The sequence below is a fragment of the Salmo salar genome, chromosome 26 (assembly GCF_965601325.2).
Source record: "Salmo salar chromosome 26, fSalSal1, whole genome shotgun sequence".
Classification (NCBI taxonomy): domain Eukaryota; kingdom Metazoa; phylum Chordata; class Actinopteri; order Salmoniformes; family Salmonidae; genus Salmo; species Salmo salar.
Genome location: NC_138316.1, coordinates 8,772,715 through 8,800,682, shown reverse-complemented (window position 1 = coordinate 8,800,682; position 27,968 = coordinate 8,772,715). Strand labels below are relative to the sequence as shown.

Genomic DNA, 27,968 nt, shown 5'->3' with positions numbered 1-27,968 from the left:
CTTCCTGCCATTCCTTAAGTTTGGTAACAAGGGTTTGGTATCTTTCTTCCATCTCCAACACGTTTCCCTTCAAAGTTAAGGCTCTCCAGAGAGGATCAATGATAAGCTTGGAAACCAGACCCAGAGCTCTGCATCCGGCCTTGAACTGTTGAACCTCCAAATCAGCAACAACTGCAGCAAGCAAACTACTCTCAGCTCCGTACGTACTGGTAAACTCAACCAAATCATCATGGATGCTACACACTCCAGCAGAATTATGAAACAGACCATCAATTCTGTGTCCAATGGATAGAGACAAAGGAACTTCTTCAAATTCTTTTTTGCTGGTCAAAAAGCTTTCGAACGGAACAAGCTGACCGTCCTCTGCCCATCCAAGCTCTTGCACAGCATCACTCACAGAACTCACCAAACGCACTGTTCCAGACTCCAACTCTGTTGTCCCAATGTTAGGGGAGCTATGGACTCCTACTTCTTTATCTCCTAAAATCATATTTTCCCAAAGTAGAAGAGTTGTTTTTGCCTGGTGAGCTAAGCCATCAATCAAATGTAAGCCACAGAAGAGCTGACTTACAAGGCACATCATTGTCTTTTCAGTGGAACTAAAGCCACAATGTTTCTCAACTACCAGTGGTAGGATGTCTGATCTGTATTCAGCAAGGATTTGTTGAAATTTCTTTTCCGAACCAGTCCCAACACCAAAACAGTTTGAAAAAGGTACAAAAATCCATCTCATCTGTTGCATTTCACCACTCGTAACAATTTCATTGATCATTTTCCTGCAAATGTCAACTTGGTAGTTCTCTGGGCATGGGGTTTGCTCTGTGACCCCAGAGTGAACATCAGACTCCTTTAAGCAGAAGTCAGTGGGTCCATTATCTTGGCCAAGCTTGACAGTTTCAGCTGTTTCGATAGAGATGATCTCTTCATCATGCAGAGACCATACAGTCCTTGCATCAGCGACCAGATTTTTCAAACCGGTCTTGCTAACCATCTTCTGACAGTTCCTCTTCTCCTCTGTATCATTTGCCTCTTGTATCCTTTTCAAATCCAATTGTCTTTTTGAGAATCTTGCAGGTGAAGTAGGTTCTTTTTCCTTGTATTGTCTAGGCACAAGCGGTATTATAAACACTTTTTTTGAAAAGTCTTTATTTGCGACATGTTTCCGTTTGGCAATTCTATTCAGTTTAGATGCAATACGTAAGGCATCTTGACAGCGTTTCTGATTTTGAAAACATACATTAAAATTATATTTCAGAATATTATAGACAGTATACGTATAACTCCTTTTTGTATTTTTTGCAAACTTATGAACCTCATACATTACACCATTAGTCAGTAACTGTGAGTCAAGTTTTGTTTTGGATAGTGGTTTGGATCTCACATCAAATTCCACACCTATTTCTTTACACAAGGGGTAGCAGTTTTTCACCACTTTCTCTGCAAAGGACATCACATTTGCCTGTTTAATGTTGCTGACCAGGACAGACCGAGACAAGGTACATACTTTTCCAATCTGAATATCACTGGGTGACATGTAAAAACATGGCTCCTCTTTGATTAAATTCCCTACAGAGGTGCTTGGGCTATCCTGTTCTGTGTGAACACGAACAACACCTATACCACCCACATTTACAGCTGTTTGAAGTGGCGCACCAACTTTTGTTGATTTCATTTTAATCTCGCTATCATTTGATTTTGTATCTTCTAACCGATTACAAATAAGACGTTGTTTTGCTGTGTCATATCTATTTTCGGCACATGAATAACCTGCATCAAAAGTGTCAGACCAAATGACAGCTGGGGATATCCCCACCTCCTCCTCCTCTGGCTTTATATCTACATCCATCTCACACCAACTAAACTAGCTATCTGGGTGACACCCAGGGTCAACTTAAATATAGTTTGGCTAGACCTAGTAATTTCCAAGTAGCTGACCAGGCCTATCTCCTTAAGCCTATAAATCAAAGTGAGAATGGGAATATTCTGAGGAAATACGTTCTGCAATATTAGATAGTGGTGATTCCAAGTGTAACGTTAGGCCTATACCAACTGACCAAGGGAGTCCACCCACACTACTTCCCTATGTCTGCATGTAAACACGACTGTTTATTACACCACAACACCTAATGGGTGCTTTGTGTCCTGAATTACCCCCATACAGCTTATCAAACTAGCCTCAGGCTACCTGACAATCCTAACTTGCATCTCACTGCAGTAATGTTAGATCCAATGAGACTTGGCACACAACATAAACGAATAGTGAGTACCACCAAGTAGCCAAATCATCTTGCTCGCTAACTATGTATTGAAGTCTATATTGACGGCAAATATGCCACTTGCAAGGGCGCATTGATTGAAATACATGAATTATCTGTACATGGAGTTGCCTATTGTTTGTCATAGACTAGTGGCTCAGATAAATAGAGTAGCTCAACTAGCTAACGTTAGTTAGCAATTACTGTAGCTACCTTGATTTTGCAGGTCCCCCTAAACCTTCCATACGACAGTTTGGAATTAGAAAAAAAAAGTTGGTGCTACGGCAAAGTACTTCCAGGTGGGTAACTGGTTAGCTTATTCCGAAAATGTAAACGGAATGCTTTGAGTTCGACGCTGCGTGTCGAGGCATTGGAAAATCATTCTAGACACTTAGCGAAATCTTAGTCACAAAAAAAGTACACATGCTGTGGTTCCGCGTAAACTAGCTTCATTTTCCGCTGAAAACCGGATGTGGAAACTCCGCTCGGGCGTTATGTTTCCGGGTTCATCTTTCTCGGTTCAGATTCAAATAACGGGTTACTGCATATTTGGAGCAAATCTTTTTTGAAAATTAACCCAATATATAGCCTGTCGTTTCCAATTGGATCAAAATAATCATAGAACAAGGAGGTGGGCAGAGTGAAGCACGAGATAGTGAGATCCTATTTGCGCCGTTCTATAATGTATTTGAATTTTTCCGTAAGGGAAGGCCTGCCTTGATGTGCAATAACTCAATTCGCCCTGGCAGTCCTTCTAAACGCTTTTTTTTTTACTTTGGCAAATGGTCAAGTCTACAAAACGCAGTCCATTTTGTTTGTTATAGATTATAATTTGGGCAAAAGAGAACTGTATGATGATCAAATATTTCTTCAATGAGAATTCAGGCCTCGTCCCGAGAATGATAAGGATGATTTTGGCCCAGTGGGAGTCAGATTTGTAGAGCCAATGGATCATTTCATTTTGGCTGAAACATATGTGGTGTCAAACTGTGGGGGAGGATAGGTTGGGAACTGTTGAGTTGGTGAAGGTAACTAGGAGTGGACTCATGTAGATTTATTGTGTTTCCTCCACCCAGAGGGAGCGGGTAATCCGGATTACGCGATGAGGGACAAGAATTGGGACATGCTTTGCTCTCCAGAGAAGGGCGCCGATGAAAGGAGTGATAACGGGGTCGACACTTAAGTGTTAAGGAGGAGCAGTTGAAACATAAGATTCCTGGTGTCTGTGACACACAGTTTGGTGAGATGTAGATCCGATGGAGAGTGTGGGGAAACAGAAGACTTTGTCTGTCATGCTTTTTATGAAGAGTCTTTGCCAGATAAGGTCAGGGTAGGAAGTGTCAGTTATCCCGTGAGAGCTTTTGTTTCCTGAAAATACTACAGTGTTTTAGGTGTCAAGTTTATGGGCATGTTGCAGCAGTGTGTAGGAGGGAGATGCCTAGATGTGAGAAGTGTGCAGGAGGGCATAAGACGATGGAATGTGTGGTATCGGTGGGACAAGTTATGCATGTTAGTTGTGGGGGTGCCCATGGGGCTGGAGATCGGAGGTGTCTAGTGAGAGAAAGGCAGATTGAGGTTGCCAGGGTTATGTATTTAACCTTTATTTAACTAGGCAAGTCAGTTAAGAACCAATTCTTATTTACAATGATGGCCTAGAGTAGTACAGAAAGTGTTGTATGCCAAAGCAGTGAAGATTGGTAGTGGAAGATGGGTACAGGGTGAGGGATCCTGAGAGGATTCCTGTGAGTAGGCAGAGACCGAGAAAGAGTGATGGGAAGAACATGTGCTTCAGTAAGGTTGGCTTTTTCGCATTTATAGCCATGGTTCTCAATTGTACTGCAGAAATGGATCGAAAGTCACAGAAAATACTGGTTGTGGTGGCAGCGGCAGAGGAGTACTTGGGATTGCGAGGATTTACTACGAAGTTGGATGCGATCCGCCAACCAAATCCCAAAGAAGAAGGTAGCAGGTTAGGATAATTAACGTGGCATGTTAGTAGAATGAGGTTAAGGTTAGGAAAGGTGTTAGGCTTAGCTAAAATGCGTAGCAGGTTTGGATCATTAACGTGGCAGGTTAGGAGAATGACGGTATTAAGGTTAGCTAAAATGCTACGGTTTTCAACAATCTACTTGTCGTGCAGCCCACACACAAAATGGTCAAGTGGCAACAAATCTGCCCAATTAGCTGATTCGCTTTCCATACACCCACTTCTGTTGACACGCCCACTTTCAGACACTCCACGTATGCAGTGCATGACCCATGATACTCCAGATTGGACATTTGCATCTGCTTCTTTGTTTTGCAGTCAAGATAAACAGTGCAATATCGCCACCTATCGTACTGGAGGCAACAGTGTTTACTTTGTTTTGGCTCGACCTCTCCTCCAGAGCTATTATCCATAACACCTAAATGCCATAATACACTTGCTAGCTCACTTAACACCCCAAACAAATATAAGTCTATTAATAATACTAGTATTTATAATTTTGAGTACAACTTATAAAGGCATTAAATAGCATTCATAAAGGCTTCATAAACACTACATAAATACTTCACAAATAGTCTATAACCATATGTCATACTCTACAAATGGTGTGTGAACATACATATTGAGTTATGTCACATTTGGCAATTCACTCTACAGTGGCAATGGGTATGTAACCCTTCATAGAGTACGACAAACACTTATAGATGATTTGTGAATGTAGTACTTGGTTTAAAGTGGGACCGATATTTACATTTTTTATTACCGTAACAATACTTATTTAATCCCAACTATCCAAGCACCTGTTGCCAAATTGGAATCATCAACCCATAACTAACATCTCCATGTGAAGACAGTAGCAATAAAAATAATAAAGTAATACAAAAAAATGAAAGTTTAGATAAAGGCTACAGAGGCAGATAACCAAGAATGGAAAAGATGGCTGTATTACGTGGAGATAATTGGACAAAAAAGGTTGCATAATTAAGAACAGTTGGTGAAGACAAACAAATCCTGACTAAAATCTTATGGACTAGTCCAATGAAAACTATTTTGATTTACAATTAACATACAAAAGTACATTACAAATATATTTTTCACAATCCCCATATAAAAATACCAAGTAGTGAGATTTATGTTCCTTGAAAATATTTACAGGATCATGCATGTCTACAGGTTTTTTACAGGTAAAAAAGGAATACAATCTTATAAAGATACATTCATCAACGAAACACTCAAGGATGTTGTTTATATGAGTCGGGTAGAATACTTTTCTTACTGCTGCGATATGTCGGAAGTGTAAAACAATGGTCATTTACATTTTTGTTGTTTAATTTCAAATAGTGAAACACCAGAGAGCTCTGCTACCCACAGTCAGAAGCAGTCAAGTGAGCTGCAATGATTTATGAGTAATGAGTCCATTTCCTGTGACCTCATAACTAATCAGAGAGTAGTCCAATGTGAGGAAAGTCTGATGAACATTGTATTTCTGTTCTGGTAAAGGTTCAGGTCAGTCAGCCCATGGCATGTAGTCCAAAGACAACCAGTCGGAAATCAACATGGCTGAAGGCGCAACAGTGGTGTAAAACATCCTCAGGGCAGGTCCGCAAGTTGAGGATGGAAACAGACTATGTCCCTCTAGTATGGCAAGCAGAGGACCTGTGAAGGAAGGAGCAACACAAATAATTTAATCATCAAGTGCGCTTTCGGTGTGATAAGAACCATCATGTTTTTGAGCATTTACAGTGGCAAGCCAATTTTGTAGAAAGTTGTATAAATATTTATTGTATGTGCAAGCAGCTAACTGTCCCTAGCTAAGTAATGATTCATAGAGGTCCACACAGTGACTATGACACGTACAGTCACAAGTTTACCATACCTTATCATGATTAAGAAGTTTTCTCCTCAAGTGTTGCGGACCTGGAACACCCCACTGCACCAGACTAGATGACCAGACCTCCTCCTATACCTAAAATACAACAGGATAACGCTTTGTCCTTTTTTCCAGAAATTGAACTTTGTCTTTAGCCTTTCCCAACCCCCCAAAACACACGTGCAGAGGCACCAGGTCAGCCGCAGCACACCACACATGGAACATTTTAGGGCCCATGGAACATTTTAGGGCCCATATGTGCCCAGCTAAAAGGCACAACACTAGTACACAGAGGTCAGCTGGGAAATGACACTAGACACCCTTCAGTAACTGATTCACATTTCAAACCTCTAGGCTGACTGCCGCCAAGGAATATGTAATTCAATAATTTCTCGAGTCGTGTTTAACTACTATTGTCATACATTATAAATAATTAGAAATGACTGGATATCTTTGTCTTTCACAACAGACTCTGAATAATTTGTGTCTGACGACAAACCTTAAAACACCTTCTGCGCCTTGAGGTCAGTCAGCCCATCGACTGACAGGAAAAAAATAAATGGCTGAAGGTGTAACAGTGGTGTTCAACATCTTCAGGGCAGGTCAACAAGTTGAGAACAGAATCAGACTTCACATCCCGTAATTGTTTCAAGCAGAGGATCTGTGAATAAACATAAGGAGCAGAGCCAAAGATGATCATGTTTCATGAATATTCAAACCGGCAGGAAAGTTAGTAGACAGCACAAAAAAATAAGTGGAACTCACAACAAAAAAGACACTACTAATACATTTTTGAGGATCACAAACTGGACCCTGAAAAGAGCTGTTGTACACCCAGATTCAAATAACATTCTCTGTCATGGATGATGTTGGCTTTTGCCGAACTGGTTCGAGCACCTCGAGCCCCGGTACACACTACCAAGTAGGCGCTATTTTTCAGATGTTGCCCTACCGGAGTTACACAGTATTGTTGAAACGCACATCCATGAGCTACTTGCTATGGGCGTCACTGCTATTAGCTTCACGAATGACATTTGGACCAGCGATGTTAGCCTCATGAGCATGCTGAGTCTGACAGCACAGTGGGTCGACAAGGATTTCCTAATGCAGAATAAACACCTTTAACTTCTCTAGGGTAGGGGGCAGTATTCAGAAATTCAGATGAATAACGTGCCCAAATTAAACTGCCTGCTTCTCGGGCCCGGAAGATAGGATATGCATATTATTAGTAGATTTGGATAGATAAAACTCTGAAGTTTCTAAAACTGTTTGAATGATGTCTGTGAGTATAACAGAACTCATATGGCAGGCAAAAACCTGAGAAAGAAATCCAACCAGGAAGTGACTTGTAGTTTTTCTATCTAATCCCTATCGAAACTACAGTGTCTGTGGGGTCATTTTGCACTTCCTAAGGCTTCCATTGGCTGTCAACAGTCTTTAGAAACTTGTTTCATGCGTCTACTGTTACTGGGCAGAGAATAGGAGCTCAGTCAATCAGTGGACTGCCTGGGACCAGTGAGTTGTTTACTGCGCAGGCAGGCAAGCACGCCCTTCCTTCTTTTTCCTCTGTAATGAATACGCTATTGTCCGGTTGGAATATTATCAAAGTTTTATGTTAAAAAGACCCAAAGGATTGATTGTAAACATCGTTTGACATGTTTCTACGAACGGTAATGGAACCATTTGACTTTTCGTCTCTGGTTTTACACTCACGCGTTATGCCTTTGGATTTGTGATCTGAACGCGTGAACAAAAGGAGGTATTTGGACATAAATATGGAGTTTTTCGAACAAAAATAACATTTCTTGTGGAAGTGGGAGTCCTGGGAGTGCATTCCAACGAAGATCAGCAAAGGTAAGGGAATATTTATAATACTAATTCTGAGTTTATTGACTCCAGAACTTGGCGGGTAACTGTATAGCTTGCTTTGATGGCTGAGCTCTGTACTCAGAATACTGAAAAATGTGCTTTCGCCGTAAAGCTATTTTAAAATCTGACACAGCGGTTACATTAAGGAGAAGTGTATCTATAATTCTTTCAATAACTGTTGTAAATTTTATCAACGTTTATGATGAGTATTTTTGTAAATTGATGTGCTCATTCACCGGAGGTTTGGTGGGAATACATTTTCTGAACATCACGCGCCAATGTAAAATGCGGTTTATGGATATAAATATGAACTTTATCGAACAAAATATACATGTATTTTGTAACACTGAGTCCTGGGAGTGTCATCTGATGAAGATCATCAAAGGTTAGTGATGAATTTTAGCTGTATTTCTGGTTTTTGTGACGCCTCTCCTTGCTTGGAAAATGGCTGTGTGGTTTTTCTTGTTTAGGCGCTGTCCTAACATAATCTAATTTTATGCTTTCGCCGTAAAGCCTTTTTGAAATCGGACACTGTGGTTGGATTAAGGAGGATCTTTAAAATGGTGTATAATACTTGTGTGTTTGAGAAATTTGAATTATGAGATTTTTGTTGTTTTGAATTTGCCGCCCTGCTATTTCACTGGCTGTTGATAGTGTGTACCGCGGGTGGGACGGTCACGTCCCACATACCCAAGAGAGGTTAACCTGACCCTCCTCTCCAGGCAGTTCTTGCTGCAAGAGTGGCCCTCTTTTACAAGCAACATGTGCTAGTTGAAGCATTCAAGGTATGGCATGAGTGTGACAATCTTTTGATGAGAATATTTCAGGCCAGTGTTGCCCAACACTTTTTCCTGTTGAACTACCACTCTGTTGGCTCTTGTTTAATGTGTACATATCTTAGTTTTTCATGTATTTCAGAGGTTGGACAAGCTGACAGCAATGACAAAGCTGGCCTCACAGTTTGATGAGTGGGGGCAGCTCTACCCCTGCCAAAGCCAGATAGCAGCAATCACACTGACTATACCAGTGTCTTCCGTTAATTGTGAGAGGGACTTCTCTGCAATGAAACGAGTAAGAACATTTAAATGTGAAAGTAGATGCTCTTTGTCCCTCTCCCTTTGAGTTTTTTCCTTTTAAATAGTCACCAGAACCTAGGTTCAGAGTACTTATACATATTAAGTTTTACAGGGAGGTCCCCAGAACACACAAAAAAAGGGGGACCCCCCCACCCCTGCTAAGTTTTCCCCCACAGCTAACAACATTTCCAGAGGAAACACTGGTACACACAGTCACTGGTTAAACTTCAATAAGAATCTCTCATGGTGGACATCACAAACCTGGAACTCGGCCTGCAGAAAGACAGAATGCATTGTCATAGTAAACAAAACAAAAAACAGAAGAAACTAAATAGCTACTTAATTGAAACAGTGAATAGTTTTCGAAGTGAATGAAGCTCTCACCTTATGCTAATTATTTGATGTTTATATCTAAAAGCATGTTCTTCCTGAAGTCTACAGTAATGTGGAAGGTTGAATGCTGCAGCAGATAGAAAAGCACTGCAGCCCAGTGTGCATTTGTCCTAATGAAAACATCTTGATCTCCAACAAAAATATAGAGATAAAACAGGCTCTCAAAAATGGATAACGAAAATATGATTTAAAAATGTATTTAAAAACAATTAAAACAAAGCATGACTCATTTTGACAGTGGAAAAGTTGACAACTTTCAGAGCCTTGCTCTCCATCTTGTTTCTATTTAAGTTGACCATTCAAGTAGGCAATTCAATGGTCATACAAAAAGTGAGGGGGAAAATGGTCCAGAAATCAGCTAATAACACTAAAATAACGACTGGTCTCCTTTCAAAATGATCATGTTCTTTTTTTCATAAACATGACCAGGCATCAAAAGGGAATAGAAGGCCAAGGGAATCTGCAAATTCAACTATTGCCTCTACACTTTTCCTGACAGCACACTTCCTGAAAAACCTCTACATTGGATTTCAAACAATATAAAAACAGGTAAGCACGTGGAACCATTCACATGTGGTACAAAATGGATAAGCGTTATTCGACATTCAACATTTACTGACACCACGTTTGAACATATTTAGGCAATACAGTATACCACAAAATAGGTATATAATGTAACTATATTATACTTGTATCTACTTGTCTGAACTCATCTGAGGTTGCATTGCTGTTTATCTTTCACCAGTCTAAACACAAAAGCTAAGGTGCTAGAAAAAAATAGCACATTCCATGCATTTTTTGAAAGATGCCATGCTATTAAAAGGTTCTGCACTGTGGTTCATTAGTAAATAGATAAATACAAAAATAAGACATATCCTGTCTCATGTCTATTCCTTTACCATTTCCATTCTTCTGCAGGTGTGGCAGAGAGCTTTTCTTCTTCCTTTGCCTACACTGTCTGGAATGTTTTCCTCATTGACACTATTTTTGGTTCATCCAAAAAGGACAGCCATTCCCAAGTGTGATTCTTCTTGCACATGTCCATGCCTTCAATGGCAATACTGACTGCATTTGACTTAGCTTTTTGCAATTGATCTAATATTGCCAAATCCTTCCTGAATCGATCATTTTTCTTTGACAGGAGCTCTGGTTCGACTGGAAGCATCATAGAACATACCTTCAGAAAACTGGCTAGGATCAACTCAACAATCTGAACAGTCAACTCAAAAAAGTCTGTGTCGGTCCACATGGTAAGCCTGTCAAACACAAGGTTCTTGGGTACATCAATGTCATCAAACAAGCATGCATTTCCTTTAACAAGGTCTCTCCCATCTTCCTGCCATTCCTTAAGTTTGGTAACAAGGGTTTGGTATCTTTCTTCCATCTCCAACACGTTTCCCTTCAAAGTTAAGGCTCTCCAGAGAGGATCAATGATAAGCTTGGAAACCAGACCCAGAGCTCTGCATCCGGCCTTGAACTGTTGAACCTCCAAATCAGCAACAACTGCAGCAAGCAAACTACTCTCAGCTCCGTACGTACTGGTAAACTCAACCAAATCATCATGGATGCTACACACTCCAGCAGAATTATGAAACAGACCATCAATTCTGTGTCCAATGGATAGAGACAAAGGAACTTCTTCAAATTCTTTTTTGCTGGTCAAAAAGCTTTCGAACGGAACAAGCTGACCGTCCTCTGCCCATCCAAGCTCTTGCACAGCATCACTCACAGAACTCACCAAACGCACTGTTCCAGACTCCAACTCTGTTGTCTCAATGTTAGGGGAGCTATGGACTCCTACTTCTTTATCTCCTAAAATCATATTTTCCCAAAGTAGAAGAGTTGTTTTTGCCTGGTGAGCTAAGCCATCAATCAAATGTAAGCCACAGAAGAGCTGACTTACAAGGCACATCATTGTCTTTTCAGTGGAACTAAAGCCACAATGTTTCTCAACTACCAGTGGTAGGATGTCTGATCTGTATTCAGCAAGGATTTGTTGAAATTTCTTTTCCGAACCAGTCCCAACACCAAAACAGTTTGAAAAAGGTACAAAAATCCATCTCATCTGTTGCATTTCACCACTCGTAACAATTTCATTGATCATTTTCCTGCAAATGTCAACTTGGTAGTTCTCTGGGCATGGGGTTTGCTCTGTGACCCCAGAGTGAACATCAGACTCCTTTAAGCAGAAGTCAGTGGGTCCATTATCTTGGCCAAGCTTGACAGTTTCAGCTGTTTCGATAGAGATGATCTCTTCATCATGCAGAGACCATACAGTCCTTGCATCAGCGACCAGATTTTTCAAACCGGTCTTGCTAACCATCTTCTGACAGTTCCTCTTCTCCTCTGTATCATTTGCCTCTTGTATCCTTTTCAAATCCAATTGTCTTTTTGAGAATCTTGCAGGTGAAGTAGGTTCTTTTTCCTTGTATTGTCTAGACACAAGCGGTATTATAAACACTTTTTTTGAAAAGTCTTTATTTGCGACATGTTTCCGTTTGGCAATTCGATTCAGTTTAGATGCAATACGTAAGGCATCTTGACAGCGTTTCTGATTTTGAAAACATACATTAAAATTATATTTCAGAATATTATAGACAGTATACGTATAACTCCTTTTTGTATTTTTCGCAAACTTATGAACCTCATACATTACACCATTAGTCAGTAACTGTGAGTCAAGTTTTGTTTTGGATAGTGGTTTGGATCTCACATCAAATTCCACACCTATTTCTTTACACAAGGGGTAGCAGTTTTTCACCACTTTCTCTGCAAAGGACATCACATTTGCCTGTTTAATGTTGCTGACCAGGACAGACCGAGACAAGGTACATACTTTTCCAATCTGAATATCACTGGGTGACATGTAAAAACATGGCTCCTCTTTGATTAAATTCCCTACAGAGGTGCTTGGGCTATCCTGTTCTGTGTGAACACGAACAACACCTATACCACCCACATTTACAGCTGTTTGAAGTGGCGCACCGACTTTTGTTGATTTCATTTTAATCTCGCTATCATTTGATTTTGTATCTTCTAACCGATTACAAATAAGACGTTGTTTTGCTGTGTCATATCTATTTTCGGCACATGAATAACCTGCATCAAAAGTGTCAGACCAAATGACAGCTGGGGATATCCCCACCTCCTCCTCCTCTGGCTTTATATCTACATCCATCTCACACCAACTAAACTAGCTATCTGGGGGACACCCAGGGTCAACTTAAATATAGTTTGGCTAGACCTAGTAATTTCCAAGTAGCTGACCAGGCCTATCTCCTTAAGCCTATAAATCAAAGTGAGAATGGGAATATTCTGAGGAAATACGTTCTGTAATATTAGATAGTGGTGATTCCAAGTGTAACGTTAGGCCTATACCAACTGACCAAGGGAGTCCACCCACACTACTTCCCTATGTCTGCATGTAAACACGACTGTTTATTACACCACAACACCTAATGGGTGCTTTGTGTCCTGAATTACCCCCATACAGCTTATCAAACTAGCCTCAGGCTACCTGACAATCCTAACTTGCATCTCACTGCAGTAATGTTAGATCCAATGAGACTTGGCACACAACATAAACGAATAGTGAGTACCACCAAGTAGCCAAATCATCTTGCTCGCTAACTATGTATTGAAGTCTATATTGACGGCAAATATGCCACTTGCAAGGGCGCATTGATTGAAATACATGAATTATCTGTACATGGAGTTGCCTATTGTTTGTCATAGACTAGTGGCTCAGATAAATAGAGTAGCTCAACTAGCTAACGTTAGTTAGCAATTACTGTAGCTACCTTGATTTTGCAGGTCCCCCTAAACCTTCCATACGACAGTTTGGAATTAGAAAAAAAAAGTTGGTGCTACGGCAAAGTACTTCCAGGTGGGTAACTGGTTAGCCTATTCCGAAAATGTAAACTGAATGCTTTGAGTTCGACGCTGCGTTTGTCGAGGCTTTGGAAAATCATTATAGACACTAAAATCTGAGTCACCAAAAAAAAAAAGTACACATGCTGTGGTTCCGCGTAAACTAGCTTCCTTTTCCGCTGAAAACCGGATGTGGAAACTCCGCTCGGGCGTTATGTTTCCGGGTTCATCTTTCTCGCTTCAGATTCAAATAACGGGTAACTACATATTTGGAGCAAATCTTTTTGAAAATGAACCCAATATAGAGCCTGTCGTTTCCAATTGGATCAAAATAATCATAGAACAAGGAGTTGGGCAGAGTCAAGCACGAGATAGTGAGATCCTATTTGCTCGTTCTATAATTTATTTGAATTTTTCCATAAGGGAAGGCCTGCCTTGATGTGCAATAACTCAATTCGCCCTGGCAGTCCTTCTAAACGCTTTTTTTTTTACTTTGGCAAATGGTCAAGTCTACAAAACGCAGTCCATTTTGTTTGTTATAGATTATAATTTGGGCAAAAGAGAACTGTATGATGATCAAATATTTCTTCAATGAGAATTCAGGCCTCGTCCCGAGAATGATAAGGATGATTTTGGCCCAGTGGGAGTCAGATTTGTAGAGCCAATGGATCATTTCATTTTGGCTGAAACATATGTGGTGTCAAACTGTGGGGGAGGATAGGTTGGGAACTGTTGAGTTGGTGAAGGTAACTAGGAGTGGACTCATGTAGATTTATTGTGTTTCCTCCACCCAGAGGGAGCGGGTAATCCGGATTACGCGATGAGGGACAAGAATTGGGACATGCTTTGCTCTCCAGAGAAGGGCGCCGATGAAAGGAGTGATAACGGGGTCGACACTAAGTGTTAAGGAGGAGCAGTTGAAACATAAGATTCCTGGTGTCTGTGACACACAGTTTGGTGAGATGTAGATCCGATGGAGAGTGTGGGGAAACAGAAGACTTTGTCTGTCATGCTTTTTATGAAGAGTCTTTGCCAGATAAGGTCAGGGTAGGAAGTGTCAGTTATCCCGTGAGAGCTTTTGTTTCCTGAAAATACTACAGTGTTTTAGGTGTCAAGTTTATGGGCATGTTGCAGCAGTGTGTAGGAGGGAGATGCCTAGATGTGAGAAGTGTGCAGGAGGGCATAAGACGATGGAATGTGTGGTATCGGTGGGACAAGTTATGCATGTTAGTTGTGGGGGTGCCCATGGGGCTGGAGATCGGAGGTGTCTAGTGAGAGAAAGGCAGATTGAGGTTGCCAGGGTTATGTATTTAACCTTTATTTAACTAGGCAAGTCAGTTAAGAACCAATTCTTATTTACAATGATGGCCTAGAGTAGTACAGAAAGTGTTGTATGCCAAAGCAGTGAAGATTGGTAGTGGAAGATGGGTACAGGGTGAGGGATCCTGAGAGGATTCCTGTGAGTAGGCAGAGACCGAGAAAGAGTGATGGGAAGAACATGTGCTTCAGTAAGGTTGGCTTTTTCGCATTTATAGCCATGGTTCTCAATTGTACTGCAGAAATGGATCGAAAGTCACAGAAAATACTGGTTGTGGTGGCAGCGGCAGAGGAGTACTTGGGATTGCGAGGATTTACTACGAAGTTGGATGCGATCCGCCAACCAAATCCCAAAGAAGAAGGTAGCAGGTTAGGATAATTAACGTGGCATGTTAGTAGAATGAGGTTAAGGTTAGGAAAGGTGTTAGGCTTAGCTAAAATGCGTAGCAGGTTTGGATCATTAACGTGGCAGGTTAGGAGAATGACGGTATTAAGGTTAGCTAAAATGCTACGGTTTTCAACAATCTACTTGTCGTGCAGCCCACACACAAAATGGTCAAGTGGCAACAAATCTGCCCAATTAGCTGATTCGCTTTCCATACACCCACTTCTGTTGACACGCCCACTTTCAGACACTCCACGTATGCAGTGCATGACCCATGATACTCCAGATTGGACATTTGCATCTGCTTCTTTGTTTTGCAGTCAAGATAAACAGTGCAATATCGCCACCTATCGTACTGGAGGCAACAGTGTTTACTTTGTTTTGGCTCGACCTCTCCTCCAGAGCTATTATCCATAACACCTAAATGCCATAATACACTTGCTAGCTCACTTAACACCCCAAACAAATATAAGTCTATTAATAATACTAGTATTTATAATTTTGAGTACAACTTATAAAGGCATTAAATGGCATTCATAAAGGCTTCATAAACACTACATAAATACTTCACAAATAGTCTATAACCATATGTCATACTCTACAAATGGTGTGTGAACATACATATTGAGTTATGTCACATTTGGCAATTCACTCTACAGTGGCAATGGGTATGTAACCCTTCATAGAGTACGACAAACACTTATAGATGATTTGTGAATGTAGTACTTGTACTTGGTTTAAAGTGGGACCGATATTTACATTTTTTATTACCGTAACAATACTTATTTAATCCCAACTATCCAAGCACCTGTTGCCAAATTGGAATCATCAACCCATAACTAACATCTCCATGTGAAGACAGTAGCAATAAAAAATAATAAAGTAATACAAAAAAATGAAAGTTTAGATAAAGGCTACAGAGGCAGATAACCAAGAATGGAAAAGATGGCTGTATTACGTGGAGATAATTGGACAAAAAAGGTTGCATAATTAAGAACAGTTGGTGAAGACAAACAAATCCTAACAAAAATCTTATGGACTAGTCCAATTAAAACTATTTTGATTTACCATTAACATACAAAAGTACAGTACAAATATATTTCTCACAATCCCCATATAAAAATACCAAGTAGTGAGATTTATGTTCCTTGAAAATATTTACAGGGTCATGCATGTCTACAGGTTTTTTACAGGTAAAAAAGGAATACAATCTTATAAAGATACATTCATCAACGAAACACTCAAGGATGTTGTTTATATGAGTCGGGTAGAATACTTTTCTTACTGCTGCGATATGTCGGAAGTGTAAAACAATGGTCATTTACATTTTTGTTGTTTAATTTCAAATGGTGAAACACCAGAGAGCTCTGCTACCCACAGTCAGAAGCAGTCAAGTGAGCTGCAATGATTTATGAGTAATGAGTCCATTTCCTGTGACCTCATAACTAATCAGAGAGTAGTCCAATGTGAGGAAAGTCTGATGAACATTGTATTTCTGTTCTGGTAAAGGTTCAGGTCAGTCAGCCCATGGCATGTAGTCCAAAGACAACCAGTCGGAAATCAACATGGCTGAAGGCGCAACAGTGGTGTAAAACATCCTCAGGGCAGGTCCGCAAGTTGAGGATGGAAACAGACTATGTCCCTCTAGTATGGCAAGCAGAGCACCTGTGAAGGAAGGAGCAACACAAATAATTTAATCATCAAGTGCGCTTTCGGTGTGATAAGAACCATCATGTTTTTGAGCATTTACAGTGGCAAGCTAATTTGTAGAAAGTTGTATAAATATGTATTGTATGTGCAAGCAGCTAACTGTCCCTAGCTACATGATATTGTTCCTATTTAAGTAATGATTCATAGAGGTCCACACAGTGAATATGACACGTACAGTCACAAGTTTACCATACCTTATCATGATTAAGAAGTTTTCTCCTCAAGTGTTGCGGACCTGGAACACCCCACTGCACCAGACTAGATGACCAGACCTCCTCCTATACCTAAAATACAACAGGATAAAGCTTTGTTCTTTTTTTTACAGAAAATGAACTTTGTCTTTAGCCTTTCCCAACCCCCCAAAACACACGTGCAGAGCACCAGGTCAGCCGCAGCACACCACACATGGAACATTTTAGGGCCCATGGAACATTTTAGGACCCATATGTGCCCAGCTAAAAGGCACAACACTAGTACACAGAGGTCAGCTGGGAAATGACACTAGACACCCTTCAGTAACTGATTCACATTTCAAACCTCGTGTTTAACTACTATTGTCATACATTATAAATAATTAGAAATGACTGGATCTTTGTCATTCACAACAGACTCTGAATAATTTGTGTCTGACGACAAACCTTAAAACACCTTCTGCACCTTGAGGTCAGTCAGCCCATCGACTGACAGGAAAAAAATAAATGGCTGAAGGTGTAACAGTGGTGTCCAACATCCTCAGAGCAGGTCAACAAGTTGAGGACAGAATCAGACTTCACATCCCGTAATTGTTTCAAGCAGAGGATCTGTGAATAAACATAATGAGCAGAGACAAAGATTATCATGTTTCATGAATATTCAAACCGGCAGGAAAGTTAGTAGACAGTACAAAAAAATAAGTGGAACTCACAACAAAAAAGTCACTACTAATACATTTTTGAGGATCACAAACTGGACCCTGAAAAGAGCTGTTGTACACCCAGATTCAAATAACATGCATCAAGTTGAAAGAGAAGCACATGCATCACCTGTGAATACACATGTATGAAATTATTAGATCAAGCAAATTAATAAAATAAAATGAATACCTCATTGACCTCCAGTAATGAGGGGATATGAATATCCACTTCATCCCGGCCTAGTGACAGTGTTAATCATTGTAAAAAGATATCAAATCCCAAGTCACAGCATTACTTGCATATATTTTGATCCAGAAACTGTCTCCCCACCAGTGACACATAAATCAGAGGAACAATGTGGAATGTTTCATATCACCACATGGTTGACTCTACACTGTAGAGGTAAAAATACTACCTGCAGTCTTGACGGATCATTGAGAACAGCATGACTGGCTGCATCACTGCTTGGTACGGCACTGCAAGGCACTAGGGTACTGCAGACAGCCCAGAACATCACTAGGCCCGAGCTCCATACCAGGACCTCTATACCAGGTGGTGTCAGAGAAAGATTCCAACCACCCAAGTCATAGACTGTTCTCTCTGCTACCGCACGGCAAGCGGTACTGATGCACTAATTCTGAAACCAACAGGACCCTGAACAGCTTCTACCCACAAGCCATAAGCTAAATAGTTAGTTAAATAGTTAACCAAATAGCTACCTGAACTAACTTTTTTTAAACTCATCACATACGCTGCTGCTACTGTTTACTATCGGTCACTTTATTCCTAGTTATATGTACATACAGTATATACCTCAATTACCTCATATCCCTGCACATCAACTTGGTACTGGTACCCCTTGTATATAGCCATGCTATCGTTACTCATTGTGTATCTATTATTACAGGTTTCACTTTTCTATTATTTCTAGGGATGCACGGTATATCGGTAAGCATATCGGAATTGGCCGATATTAGCTACAAATGCCAACATCGGCCCGATGTCCAGTTTAACGCCAATGTGCCAAACCGATGTCAAAGCTGACGTGTATACCTATATAATGTACATAGATGACGTAATGACGCCACGAAAAATACAGCACTACACATGCAACACAGCATTCCTAACCAAGCCCACAACGTCAGCTGTGTGGATCTATTTTGAAGTTTTAAAGGAAGATAACAAAAAGGCCATATGCAACATTTGTGCTGCTATTATTTCCCGAGGAGGGGAGAAAGTGAAATCTTTCAATACCAGATCTAATTACTCATTGGAAAGTGCATCACCCCCCTACTTAGAACAAAAGCATAACAAAACTAAGCGCACACTTCCAACAACTAAACATGTTCAAGTCAAGCAGTCATTTGAAAGAGTAAGAACATTTCAGCGAGACAACTCAAAGGCGAAATCCATTAACTTCTTTGGGATAGGGCCGGTATTTTGCTTGTTTGGATAAGTTTATTGGTAACGTTTGGGATTCATTTTGTATGCATTTTTAAGGAGGGAAACCGAGTGGATTATTGACTTAAGCGCGCCAGCTAAACTGAGTTTTTATGGATATAAAGAAGGACATTATCGAACAAAAGGACCATTTGTAATGCAACTGAGACCTTTTGGAGTGCCAACAGAAGAAGATCTTCAAAGTTAAAGCATTTGTTATATCGCTATTTCTGACTTTCGTGTCGCAACTCCCTGGTTGAAAATTATTTGTTATGCATGTGTGTGCTGGGCGCTGTCCTCAGATAATCGCATGGTTTGCTTTCGCCGTAAAGCCTTTTTGAAATCTTACACCTTGGCTGGATTAACAACAAGTTAAGCTTTATTTTGATGTATTGCACTTGTGATTTCATGAAAGTTTAATATTTATAGTAATTTAATTTGAATTTGGCGCTCTGCAATTTCACCAGACATTTTTGAAATGGGACAGTAGCTTCCCACTAATCCGCAAGAAGTTAACGGCAAGATAATGGAATTCATTGCCCTTGACAATCAACCGTTCTCTGTCATGGATGATGTTGGCTTTCGCAGAACTGGTTCGAGCACCTCGAGCCCCGGTACACACTACCAAGTAGGCGCTATTTTTCAGATGTTGCCCTACCAGAGTTACACAGTATTGTTGAAATGCACATCCATGAGCTACTTGCTATGGGTGTCACTGCTATTAGCTTCACGAATGACATTTGGACCAGCGATGTCAGCCCCATGAGCATGCTGAGTCTGAGAGCACAGTGGGTCGACGAGGATTTCGTACTGAGGAATGCCGTATTGCATGAACAAGAATGTGCTTCTTCTCATACCACTGCTGCCATTTCAATGGCATTTGAGAACATGTTCGAAACTCGGAAACATGAACACACTCCTAGCGCCATTCGAACAGCTGACTAGAGAAATAAGCTCATCAACTGTGTCTGCAGCAGACGTGATACCCTCTGTTATGGCATTGAAACGCCTGCTCAACTGACGACACGGACCGTGGGGTTAAAACTCGCAAACGTACTCTACTAGAGGCTGTGAACAAGCGATTCTTGGCATTCTCTCTGAGCCTCTTTACTGTATAGCCACCAAGCTCGATGCTAGGTACAAGGACCACTACTTCGATGCAGACAAGAAACAGGGTTTACATGAAATGTTAGACACAGCTGGACAAGATGGTAACGGACACAGTGACAGTGAGCACCGAGGAAGAGGACCAACTACAGAAGAGGCCACAGCATGACAGAATTGAAACTTCACTAATGAAATCCTGGTTGAGAATGAAACGACTGAACAAATTAACAACAAAACAGCACAGCAAGAAAGTGAAAGAAATAGGTTTTGATTTTGTTTTACTGGTAATGTTGGACAAATGTAAATGCCAACAAAATACATTTTTGGTCAGTATGTGTGTGTGCGTTTCAACTATTTAACTGTACTGGAATGCTTAATAGGCCGCAAAATTTTTAAATATCGGTCATCGGTATCGGGTTTTTTGGCAAGGCAAATATTGGATATCGGCCAAAAACTTTATATCGGTGCATCCCTAATTATTTCTCTATTTTCTTTCTCTCTGCATTTTAGGGAAAGGCCCGTAGCTAAGAATTTCACGTTTAGTCCACACCTGTTGTTAACCAACATGTGACGAATAGAATTTGATTTGAGCTGGGACACTGCAACAGTGTGGAGTGGAGTATGCTCAGCAGCAGCTTCCTGTCAACACTGCAGGAGGAGACACAAAGAGACAGACAGCAGCCTTGGGGGAGCAGAGACAAGAGTATCAGGTAACGTTAACTTAGCTAGCCAACATCAAATCAGCCTGAACTGAATTAAACTTTCTTTAGTTAGCTAACTCTTTAAAAGCTTAAGCTATCGTTTTCATAACAAGTGTATGGCTTACTTTACTTGACAGAGAAGAGGCAGAATCCCGGGAGTGCGGTAGGGATGCATGAGGGACAGTGGCGCAGAGGAGAGAGCCAGGAGGGGAGATGGAAGGAGAGAGGAGAACTGAGAGAAGGAGAAGAAAGAGGAGTAGATAAAAGGAGAGAGGAGTAAGGCCAAGTGTGCACCACCGCCAATCCAGATGGGACCCAAAGTGGCTTAAAATTGACAGACTGAAGCCGTGGCTATATAATAAGCCACATGGTTAGTCAGATTTCCTTTAATTGGGATAAGGGCTAAAAATGTTTGTGCATATTTAGTCTGTACTAGTCTACAGAATTATGCGTAGTGTTGTAATGCTTGCTGTCTGTAACAGGCATTGCCCCAGCCACCAGTAATTCCACTAAACTACACTCTACATCCCGTCTAAGAATGTACTGCCGTCTGTGCCGTCAACATTGGCAGGCTGCTTAGAGGGGTGTGTCAAAGCACCCTTTTATTGAAATAGGGGCCCAGATTCATCGGCTGGACTATATTAACCAGCACCCAGGGACAGAGCCCCACATGGAAAGTGTGAGGGCTCATGCAATGCTGGCAAAAGGTATAGATGGTTCTATTGGATCCTTCCATTTCTCAAAATGTTTTCTAATGTAAAAGACGTCTTAGATTGTGCAATAATCGTGGATCAATAATAACGCATTATGCCTGTTGCTGTTCACAGGCTCCTCAGACATGGTTGCATTCGAGCCAACCACGAGGCCGTTATTGTTTTTTTTAAATGCCTGTACCATCTAACAAAGCGGGTGCAGGCCCATCACACAGACTTCCCAGAACTGCTGGACCTCGCTAAATTGCTGGGTTGTGACTACATCACAAAGCTCAATGTGAATGACGGCTCCACAATTGTATTTTTGTTAATATTTTCAACACTTGATATTTAAATGTCACCCGACTTATTTCACATTGTTCTCATTAACTTGAAGATTGGCAAGAACACAAACTACAGGTCACAGTATTCAGATAGGAGGTAAAAACATTTTGTTTTCAAATACTGTGATGAAACCAATGTTACATCATGTGTGTTGGACAAACTAAAACAAACAGCTATTAATCACTTATTTTCTGTTTTGTGCTGTAATTAGGTCATGGATCTATATTTTGTTGGCCTCCAGGACAGCATAGACCAGAGGTTCCAGCACCTGGAGATTCTGGGGGCCTTCAGTGTGTTGGGAACTCAGTGTGTTGGGACCTCAGGCAGCGTTCTCTAGTGAGAGAATAAACACCTTTAACCTGACCCTCCTCTCCAGGCAGTTCTTGCAAGAGCCAGAGGCTGCAAGAGTGGCCCTCTTTTACATGCAACATGTGCTAGTTGAAGCATTCAAGGTATGGCATGAGTGTGACAATCTTTTGATGAGAATATTTCAGGCCAGTGTTGCCCAACACTTTTTCCTGTTGAACTACCACTCTGTTGGCTCTTGTTTAATGTGTACATATCTTAGTTTTTCATGTATTTCAGAGGTTGGACAAGCTGACAGCAATGACAAAGCTGGCCTCACAGTTTGATGAGTGGGGGCAGCTCTACCCCTGCCAAAGCCAGATAGCAGCAATCACACTGACTATACCAGTGTCTTCCGTTAATTGTGAGAGGGACTTCTCTGCAATGAAACGAGTAAGAACATTTAAATGTGAAAGTAGATGCTCTTTGTCCCTCTCCCTTTGAGTTTTTTCCTTTTAAAAAGTCACCAGAACCTAGGTTCAGAGTACTTATACATATTAAGTTTTACAGGGAGGTCCCCAGAACACACAAAAAAAGGGGGACCCCCCCACCCCTGCTAAGTTTTCCCCCACAGCTAACAACATTTCCAGAGGAAACACTGGTACACACAGTCACTGGTTAAACTTCAATAAGAATCTCTCATGGTGGACATCACAAACCTGGAACTCGGCCTGCAGAAAGACAGAATGCATTGTCATAGTAAACAAAACAAAAAACAGAAGAAACTAAATAGCTACTTAATTGAAACAGTGAATAGTTTTCGAAGTGAATGAAGCTCTCACCTTATGCTAATTATTTGATGTTTATATCTAAAAGCATGTTCTTCCTGAAGTCTACAGTAATGTGGAAGGTTGAATGCTGCAGCAGATAGAAAAGCACTGCAGTCCAGTGTGCATTTGTCCTAATGAAAACATCTTGATCTCCAACAAAAATATAGAGATAAAACAGGATCTCAAAAATGGATAACGAAAATATGATTTAAAAATGTATTTAAAAACAATTAAAACAAAGCATGACTCATTTTGACAGTGGAAAAGTTGACAACTTTCAGAGCCTTGCTCTCCATCTTGTTTCTATTTAAGTTGACCATTCAAGTAGGCAATTCAATGGTCATACAAAAAGTGAGGGGGAAAATGGTCCAGAAATCAGCTAATAACCCAAAAAAAACGACTGGTCTCCTTTCAAAATGATCATGTTCTTTTTTTCATAAACATGACCAGGCATCAAAAGGGAATAGAAGGCCAAGGGAATCTGCAAATTCAACTATTGCCTCTACACTTTTCCTGACAGCACACTTCCTGAAAAACCTCTACATTGGATTTCAAACAATATAAAAACAGGTAAGCACGTGGAACCATTCACATGTGGTACAAAATGGATAAGCGTTATTCGACATTCAACATTTACTGACACCACGTTTGAACATATTTAGGCTATACAGTATACCACAAAATAGGTATATAATGTAACTATATTATACTTGTATCTACTTGTCTGAACTCATCTGAGGTTGCATTGCTGTTTATCTTTCACCAGTCTGAACACAAAAGCTAAGGTGCTAGAAAAAAATAGCACATTCCATGCATTTTTTGAAAGATGCCATGCTATTAAAAGGTTCTGTACTGTGGTTCATTAGTAAATAGATAAATAAAAAATTAAAATTAAAAAATACATATCCTGTCTGTCATGTCTATTCCTTTACCATTTCCATTCTTCTGCAGGTGTGGCAGAGAGCTTTTCTTCTTCCTTTGCCTACACTGTCTGGAATGTTTTCCTCATTGACACTATTTTTGGTTCATCCAAAAAGGACAGCCATTCCCAAGTGTGATTCTTCTTGCACATGTCCATGCCTTCAATGGCAATACTGACTGCATTTGACTTAGCTTTTTGCAATTGATCTAATATTGCCAAATCCTTCCTGAATCGATCATTTTTCTTTGACAGGAGCTCTGGTTCGACTGGAAGCATCATAGAACATACCTTCAGAAAACTGGCTAGGATCAACTCAACAATCTGAACAGTCAACTCAAAAAAGTCTGTGTCGGTCCACATGGTAAGCCTGTCAAACACAAGGTTCTTGGGTACATCAATGTCATCAAACAAGCATGCATTTCCTTTAACAAGGTCTCTCCCATCTTCCTGCCATTCCTTAAGTTTGGTAACAAGGGTTTGGTATCTTTCTTCCATCTCCAACACGTTTCCCTTCAAAGTTAAGGCTCTCCAGAGAGGATCAATGATAAGCTTGGAAACCAGACCCAGAGCTCTGCATCCGGCCTTGAACTGTTGAACCTCCAAATCAGCAACAACTGCAGCAAGCAAACTACTCTCAGCTCCGTACGTACTGGTAAACTCAACCAAATCATCATGGATGCTACACACTCCAGCAGAATTATGAAACAGACCATCAATTCTGTGTCCAATGGATAGAGACAAAGGAACTTCTTCAAATTCTTTTTTGCTGGTCAAAAAGCTTTCGAACGGAACAAGCTGACCGTCCTCTGCCCATCCAAGCTCTTGCACAGCATCACTCACAGAACTCACCAAACGCACTGTTCCAGACTCCAACTCTGTTGTCCCAATGTTAGGGGAGCTATGGACTCCTACTTCTTTATCTCCTAAAATCATATTTTCCCAAAGTAGAAGAGTTGTTTTTGCCTGGTGAGCTAAGCCATCAATCAAATGTAAGCCACAGAAGAGCTGACTTACAAGGCACATCATTGTCTTTTCAGTGGAACTAAAGCCACAATGTTTCTCAACTACCAGTGGTAGGATGTCTGATCTGTATTCAGCAAGGATTTGTTGAAATTTCTTTTCCGAACCAGTCCCAACACCAAAACAGTTTGAAAAAGGTACAAAAATCCATCTCATCTGTTGCATTTCACCACTCGTAACAATTTCATTGATCATTTTCCTGCAAATGTCAACTTGGTAGTTCTCTGGGCATGGGGTTTGCTCTGTGACCCCAGAGTGAACATCAGACTCCTTTAAGCAGAAGTCAGTGGGTCCATTATCTTGGCCAAGCTTGACAGTTTCAGCTGTTTCGATAGAGATGATCTCTTCATCATGCAGAGACCATACAGTCCTTGCATCAGCGACCAGATTTTTCAAACCGGTCTTGCTAACCATCTTCTGACAGTTCCTCTTCTCCTCTGTATCATTTGCCTCTTGTATCCTTTTCAAATCCAATTGTCTTTTTGAGAATCTTGCAGGTGAAGTAGGTTCTTTTTCCTTGTATTGTCTAGACACAAGCGGTATTATAAACACTTTTTTTGAAAAGTCTTTATTTGCGACATGTTTCCGTTTGGCAATTCTATTCAGTTTAGATGCAATACGTAAGGCATCTTGACAGCGTTTCTGATTTTGAAAACATACATTAAAATTATATTTCAGAATATTATAGACAGTATACGTATAACTCCTTTTTGTATTTTTTGCAAACTTATGAACCTCATACATTACACCATTAGTCAGTAACTGTGAGTCAAGTTTTGTTTTGGATAGTGGTTTGGATCTCACATCAAATTCCACACCTATTTCTTTACACAAGGGGTAGCAGTTTTTCACCACTTTCTCTGCAAAGGACATCACATTTGCCTGTTTAATGTTGCTGACCAGGACAGACCGAGACAAGGTACATACTTTTCCAATCTGAATATCACTGGGTGACATGTAAAAACATGGCTCCTCTTTGATTAAATTCCCTACAGAGGTGCTTGGGCTATCCTGTTCTGTGTGAACACGAACAACACCTATACCACCCACATTTACAGCTGTTTGAAGTGGCGCACCAACTTTTGTTGATTTCATTTTAATCTCGCTATCATTTGATTTTGTATCTTCTAACCGATTACAAATAAGACGTTGTTTTGCTGTGTCATATCTATTTTCGGCACATGAATAACCTGCATCAAAAGTGTCAGACCAAATGACAGCTGGGGATATCCCCACCTCCTCCTCCTCCTCTGGCTTTATATCTACATCCATCTCACACCAACTAAACTAGCTATCTGGGGGACACCCAGGGTCAACTTAAATATAGTTTGGCTAGACCTAGTAATTTCCAAGTAGCTGACCAGGCCTATCTCCTTAAGCCTATAAATCAAAGTGAGAATGGGAATATTCTGAGGAAATACGTTCTGTAATATTAGATAGTGGTGATTCCAAGTGTAACGTTAGGCCTATACCAACTGACCAAGGGAGTCCACCCACACTACTTCCCTATGTCTGCATGTAAACACGACTGTTTATTACACCACAACACCTAATGGGTGCTTTGTGTCCTGAATTACCCCCATACAGCTTATCAAACTAGCCTCAGGCTACCTGACAATCCTAACTTGCATCTCACTGCAGTAATGTTAGATCCAATGAGACTTGGCACACAACATAAACGAATAGTGAGTACCACCAAGTAGCCAAATCATCTTGCTCGCTAACTATGTATTGAAGTCTATATTGACGGCAAATATGCCACTTGCAAGGGCGCATTGATTGAAATACATGAATTATCTGTACATGGAGTTGCCTATTGTTTGTCATAGACTAGTGGCTCAGATAAATAGAGTAGCTCAACTAGCTAACGTTAGTAAGCAATTACTGTAGCTACCTTGATTTTGCAGGTCCCCCTAAACCTTCCATACGACAGTTTGGAATTAGAAAAAAAAAGTTGGTGCTACGGCAAAGTACTTCCAGGTGGGTAACTGGTTAGCCTATTCCGAAAATGTAAACTGAATGCTTTGAGTTCGACGCTGCGTGTCGAGGCTTTGGAAAATCATTATAGACACTTAGCTAAAATCTGAGTCACCAAAAAAAAAAAGTACACATGCTGTGGTTCCGCGTAAACTAGCTTCCTTTTCCGCTGAAAACCGGATGTGGAAACTCCGCTCGGGCGTTATGTTTCCGGGTTCATCTTTCTCGCTTCAGATTCAAATAACGGGTAACTACATATTTGGAGCAAATCTTTTTGAAAATGAACCCAATATATAGCCTGTCGTTTCCAATTGGATCAAAATAATCATAGAACAAGGAGTTGGGCAGAGTCAAGCACGAGATAGTGAGATCCTATTTGCTCGTTCTATAATTTATTTGAATTTTTCCGTAAGGGAAGGCCTGCCTTGATGTGCAATAACTCAATTCGCCCTGGCAGTCCTTCTAAACGCTTTTTTTTTTACTTTGGCAAATGGTCAAGTCTACAAAATGCAGTCCATTTTGTTTGTTATAGATTATAATTTGGGCAAAAGAGAACTGTATGATGATCAAATATTTCTTCAATGAGAATTCAGGCCTCGTCCCGAGAATGATAAGGATGATTTTGGCCCAGTGGGAGTCAGATTTGTAGAGCCAATGGATCATTTCATTTTGGCTGAAACATATGTGGTGTCAAACTGTGGGGGAGGATAGGTTGGGAACTGTTGAGTTGGTGAAGGTAACTAGGAGTGGACTCATGTAGATTTATTGTGTTTCCTCCACCCAGAGGGAGCGGGTAATCCGGATTACGCGATGAGGGACAAGAATTGGGACATGCTTTGCTCTCCAGAGAAGGGCGCCGATGAAAGGAGTGATAACGGGGTCGACACTAAGTGTTAAGGAGGAGCAGTTGAAACATAAGATTCCTGGTGTCTGTGACACACAGTTTGGTGAGATGTAGATCCGATGGAGAGTGTGGGGAAACAGAAGACTTTGTCTGTCATGCTTTTTATGAAGAGTCTTTGCC

The 27,968-nt window shown here is 40.7% G+C and overlaps 2 long non-coding RNA genes across 5 annotated transcripts; both read right to left on the bottom strand.

Annotated features, from left to right (window-relative positions):
* Positions 1-3,840: 3,840 nt before the first annotated feature.
* LOC106609868 (uncharacterized) lies at positions 3,841-13,478 on the bottom strand. 3 transcript variants are annotated; one of them, XR_014382794.1, is made up of 4 exons: positions 9,442-13,478; positions 6,612-9,330; positions 6,119-6,208; positions 3,841-5,898 (listed from the first exon to the last, which is right to left on the bottom strand). It is a non-coding gene; the product is annotated as an uncharacterized LOC106609868 (long non-coding RNA). The 3 variants fall into 3 exon arrangements; XR_014382795.1 differs by having other exon boundaries at positions 6,612-6,773; positions 13,251-13,469; XR_014382793.1 differs by having other exon boundaries at positions 6,612-6,773; positions 9,442-13,468.
* A 1,144-nt stretch (positions 13,479-14,622) lies between these two features.
* On the bottom strand, positions 14,623-27,087 carry LOC145864209 (uncharacterized). Of its 2 annotated transcripts, none has more exons than XR_014382792.1 (4): positions 26,862-27,087; positions 17,371-17,532; positions 16,927-17,016; positions 14,623-16,687 (listed from the first exon to the last, which is right to left on the bottom strand). It is a non-coding gene; the product is annotated as an uncharacterized LOC145864209 (long non-coding RNA). The 2 variants fall into 2 exon arrangements; XR_014382791.1 differs by lacking the exon at positions 26,862-27,087 and adding an exon at positions 23,038-26,850.
* Between the last annotated feature and the right edge of the window lie 881 nt (positions 27,088-27,968).